At 36.7% G+C, this 6,000-nt stretch overlaps 1 long non-coding RNA gene across 1 annotated transcript in view; it reads right to left on the bottom strand.

Moving 5' to 3' along the window:
- LOC118760959 overlaps positions 1-2,119 on the bottom strand; it is a 101,624-nt gene extending 99,505 nt beyond the window's left edge. The window contains exon 1 of the long non-coding RNA XR_004997065.1: positions 1,894-2,119. This is a non-coding gene — a long non-coding RNA (uncharacterized LOC118760959). The remainder of the gene's footprint in view (positions 1-1,893) is intronic.
- Between the last annotated feature and the right edge of the window lie 3,881 nt (positions 2,120-6,000).

Raw genomic sequence — 6,000 nt, forward strand, 5'->3', positions numbered from 1 at the left:
GGGTTGATTTATTCGACTAAATACTTCAAGGTAGTGCCCCAGCATGGGCACAGCCTAATGACTGAAACAAGTGAAAGATAGAAGGTAAAAGATTTGAACTTCCTCAACCACAACAGCTGGGTGTTAATAAGCATCTGGTAAATGAAGTACACAAGCTAATTTAGTTACTGATTTCTTTGTCAATGGAACTCTAAGTCTTTTATTCTTTTATTGGTTTTTGTTATTGGACTGTGGACATACTGAGGTTAGTAAAATAAGTACCATTCACAGGCAGAGTCTATTACTCCAAATATTTATTTTATCAAATGGTACTTATTTTACTAACCTCAGAAGGATGAAAACTAAAGTAGAGCTGGATGAGATTTTAACATTTTAGCCATATCAGGCCCAAATAATACATGTTTTATGTTCAAAGTGGGTAGATTTGGCCTATCACACCCACTATACAATGTCCTTCTAAAAATAAACAATCACATAACTGTAATCTTAAAGCTAAAAGATAATGCATGATGAATCCAAACCAATTTGAACAAATAAGCATTATGTTTGACAGAGTAATCTGAATGCTAGCACTGAATGAAAAAAATGTAACCAAATAGTGTTAGTTATTTTGTCCAATGATGTATTGATCTTGCCATGCACTTGCATTAAATATCTTTATAAAAAAGCATAAACATCACAATTTACTTTGTTCCTCTCCAAAGAACTTTGTTAGTGTATCATCTCTTTCTTGTTGGCAAATACAAACTAAAAACACATTTATAAAGCATATGAGGCAAGGTGGATGATGCTGGTGGCACATGAAAAACGCCTTTCAAATGTTAGGCCTCATAGAGTTAATGACGAATGACCAAAACCTTTGGCATTATGTCATACTTCAGAAGTCAAGTAAAATCACAGTTGTGTCACACAAATGGCACCCAAGATAGTTGTACATAAAAGCACCCATTACAATCTTGGAATGGTTGGCATTAGGAAGGGTATCCAACTGTAGAAACCATGCCAAATCAGATTGGAGTCTGGTGCAGCCTTCCAGCTTGCCAGCCCTGGTCAAACCTTCCAATCTAAGCCAGCATGGACAATGGACATTAAATGATGATCATACTGTCCTTCATTTTACTCACACTTTCCACATAAACAAGCCTTATTCACATACATCCAGGAAAAGAACAGAAAACACACATTGGAAACAACTTGTGTGACATAACTTAGTCTCCTCCATCATCATGACAACACCATCGACGTAATGGTATCAGTCTTGCACTACACCATCCTTACTTATGAATAACACAATTTTTTAAACCCTCGGAATTGTTGTCAACTCTGATTTAGCTGTCCTATGATGAAACACACTTCAGTCCTGAGCATTCTGCCATTTTGTATTTCTAGGACTATACTGACCAGTATACCATTCCTTTTTTAAGACTGTACAGTGTGATATGAGGAAATTTAGTCGCTATTTCTTGCAGGTTAAGCAACTACAAAGTCTCTACGTATGCTTGGCCTCACAATCTCAAATGAACCTTCAAACAGACTTTACATAATACCAAAACTTCATCCCAAAGACTAGGATTTCTCTTCAGGGCCAGAAAATTGTCTGATCCTCATCGCTTGCTGATTCTCTTTAAAACCCAAGTATGACTCATATTAGGGCTTTGTTCAAATTTCTGGGACACCACTGCTGCTACATGCACAAACATCCTAGTCAGAATCAAAAAGGTTATTTGGTTGATTGGCAGGAAGACACTAGAACCACTACTTTACAGGCATAGTTTTTTATTTGTCTTTCTTCTATAGTTATTGAAAGACCTCTTCCCCTCTTAGCTCCAAAATCTTGTCACCCATTCAAAACATATCATCCTTGCTCTTTTTGTAACTACTACCATATCTCACCTTTAAGTTCCCACAGTAAACACAACATTCAATTGTTCTTCTTCAGAACTTCAACCCTCTGAACTTTACTCTCTACTTACGCTTTTCCTGTAGATGTCAGCCAGCTGTTCAAGCTGAATATTATCCATATCAGTTTTGCCAGTTGGAGCAAAGACCTGTGAAAGTCATTGGCACTGACCTGCTCTTCTGATTAACCAGTAAAAAAATTTTGCTATAATTGTGTCAAAGAAAGCTACATTTAAAAACTGATATACTTTTTAAAAGTATAGATTATAGCATTATGACAGGTGGTTTAATATACCACACCCATAAGCCTTTTAAACAACTAAACAGAAGGACCATTGAAACAAACAAGAAATATGATTCAGGATTGCAACCTGCTCCAACTGACAAAGTTTCAATAACTAATCCACCCACAAACACCTAGACACAATGAGAAAAGCTACAAAACACTATAGCACCATTAAAAATTAGTATCTGTCCTACCAGAACCAGGCAAACACAAATTACACATATACATTAAAAGTAGTAATCTGACTGGTCACCAGAATTTTATTCCTTTATTTGTTTCAGTCTTTTGACTGCAGCCATGCTGGAGCACCACCTTTAGGTGAGCAAATCAACCCTAAGACGTATTCTTTCTGAGCCTAGTACTTATTCTATCAGTCTCTTTTCCCAAACCGTTAAGCTATGGGGACATAAGCACACTAGTTTTCGTCTACCAAATCCACTCACAAGGCTTTGGTCGGCCCAAGGCTATAGTGGAAGACACTTGCTCAAGGTGCCACACAGTGGAACTGATCTTGGAACCATGTAGTTGGTAAACAAGCTACTTACCACACAACCACTCCTGCACTTATAAATGCTTACAATCATTATGGACATATCCCTATTCTCTAAACAAATAAAAATAAAATAGCAGCAACATCAGTTGCTTTGCCAGGTTCAAATCATGTCCAAGTTTTATCTCCATGTTCAGTGAATCTCAAAAAATCACACATCGATTGCTTCTAATTTGTCCATCTCTGCAACAAGTAGCACTGAAGCTTTCATTCATAGGTTAACATGTTTGACTTCAAAGTGGATTCAACATTTAATGATTGTCTCATTACACTCAACATGACCCTACAATATACAACATAGTCTCTCATCAAACTGAAGTTTAGCATAAGGACTATGGTGAACATATGAGTTGGTTCAGGTCATTTGATATTTTTACTTCACCATTACTATGCCATGGCTCTCTTCAAATAATAAATCCAAAGAATATGTAGTTGTGTGTCTACTAATTCAACTGATACATGAAGTAGGAAAATATATCACAGTGAAGAGTGACAAAGAAAGGGGGTAGAATGGGTGGCACAATTAGAGGAAATAGAGATGACTGTTTATATCACTGGGAATAATCACCAATTGTAACAGGATCTGGAATCGGTATCACTGAAAGGGTGTCCGATCCGATCCCGGCACATTCACGGAGTGGTTGGCGTTAGGAAGGGCATCCAGCTGTAGAAACATTGCCAGATAAGACTGGAGCCTGGTGCAGCCTTCTGGCTTCCCAGATCCCCGGTCGAACCGTCCAACCCATGCTAGCATGGAGAATGGACGTTAAACGATGATGATGATGATGATGATGAATGATAACAGACGAAGTCAGGTTATCTGGGAAAGACAGCAAATGTTGTTTTATTACTCGTGATGGTGTTGATCTGGTGTGCCTATTTCTGAGGGGGACCGACAGCCGTATCTGTTGTACTGCTTCTTGTAGGCTGGTCGAAGTGGTTCGATGTGTCCGCTGCTAAGTCAATGCGTAGTTCTCAGAGACTTCTAATGCACGTCTGTTCACGAGCACTGTTGGGGCCAGAGAGAGTGAGTGAGTGGACTGTGCCTTAGGGGTCAGTTTCCCGCACATGCGCATAGGGAAGACTTCCGGTGGCCACCCGGAAGTAGTCCCATTCTGCGCACGCGCACTGAACCTTACACAGTAGCATCACTACAAACCAATGATGGCAAACTCCAAATCTATTTATAATCCAGGAATGAAATATCATTCTACTATTTCTCTTTAACTGATGCTATCTATCAGAATTTTTCCCCTCCTTTTTTCATTTTATTTCCATATCACTGTGAGATATGTTATTATTAAGCCTAAAATCAACAGCAATCAAGCAGACATATGATTGAAAATATTACAACCATGACCATCTCACCTTTTTAGGGATCTCATTACAAATATATCTTGTCTATCTTTGAGACACTAAGGTATGGCTGCTATTTCTTGTATAGAGGCTCCTTCATTGCCTGAGGTGTGTAGATGGAACTGACAGTTGACAGTTGTTTATTTTAATTGCTATTTTCTACAAGTTTTCACAAATGAAAAAGTATTCTCACTATCAATTCTTACTGCAAGATGATTAAATCAATATGAAACTGATCTATGAACACACTTTAGGCATTTTTTTAAATATTTGTACTGTGTGTTAAAGCCTATATACCTCAGATTACCAAGCTGTTAAAAATATATAATGCATTTTCCCAACATATAAGTTGAATTTTCCAAACCAAAATTTACAGCTAAAAATTAAGTAGTATACACCAAGACAACTTAGGAGGACAAAAAATTCCATGTGAAATGCAGTAGGATTTGGAAAGATATTGAAATTGGTGGAATGTTTACACTTCATCTTTATACTATATGCTACATCGATTTGGATGCCAGAAAATGCAGCATCAGTTTATCTGAAATGTATGGTGAGATATACTGATTTCCTATCCCAGAAGAGATTTATATAATGTAGCAAATTACTACAAAACCAGAGCTGAGCACTAACTCTTAAGTGATGATCAGAGCTTAGGTGATATTTACTTAACTCCACATCTTATGTACATAGATACTGTATCTATCAATTTATGTTTTTACTTGCAAGGGCTAGATGAAGGGACCATGCTTATGGCCTTTGTAGACCCTCCTAAACAGATGAGATCAATGTAGCTAAGCTCTACTTAAAGTGTTGCAAGAAAAGACATGAGCAAAGAAGGAACTCCAGAGGGCCAATGTTCTGGGGTGGAAGGACAGTATTTAATGGTTAATGTGGAGCCTAGCTGGATTAGAGACATCATGGCTGATAATAGGCAGATAAATGAGTGAGTTGAAGAACATGAGTAAAGATGATATGGGACCAGCCAGCCAAATCTGAAGTGCAGAGGTCATTATAGTTACCTTACCTGAGCTTTGTAGAATGGCAGCAACTGTTGAGGAGATTGAAATATTTTCAGTCCTTGAAAAGAAGGGCCAGTCTTTTAGGTGTGATCCCTGGCTATGTTAAGGAAGTGCTTTCATCATGAGAATTCCTCAGAGAATGAGGTCTAACATTTAATATTTGGAACTAGATTCTGCTCATGTTTAAGTAGGCTGGTGGGGTAAGGTGCAATCAATAATATCTTCTTGATATAAGTAGTTATTTGTTTTCTCCCTTTTCTGCTAAAAAAGACAAAATTTGTATGCCCTGATCTATTTCCTCTATATAAAATGGGACAAATTTCCATTTGGTAATTTACCATGAATTCATTTCAGTTCTAATACCACATGAAATGGTTTATAAATGTATTATACACATTGATATATTTGTATAACAATCTCTGCTCTGTAGAGATTTGTTACTTTTGAAAGATAAAGAATTAATTCCAGTGATATGGATTCCATACAGCTGTTGACATCCTCTGAAAGTAAAACATAGAATTATGCACAGGATTTAGACTCAACATTTGAAGCTAACAAATTTGTGGCTCCATAATTGAACCACTATATTGCTATGCAGCATGGTTAACTGTAATGTAATATAAAATTGTTGGGTATTGTTATAAAGATAAGCAATACAGATTGATTTATTTTGCAATATATTTTTAAAAAACACTATGTAAAATAGCACCTCAACTGTGGAAATTGAATATTAACAGTAAACTTATTTGTTGCTTGTGAAATATCAGATGAAGACAAGAGTTTAAAATATCTATTGATAATAAGATGTCTTCATGACCTGTACAAAAATATCATGATACATATGCTTTCTATAGAGATTGCTATACAAATATTTAATAATATATAGT

This window comes from Octopus sinensis, linkage group LG2 (assembly GCF_006345805.1).
Source record: "Octopus sinensis linkage group LG2, ASM634580v1, whole genome shotgun sequence".
Lineage (NCBI taxonomy): Eukaryota > Metazoa > Mollusca > Cephalopoda > Octopoda > Octopodidae > Octopus > Octopus sinensis.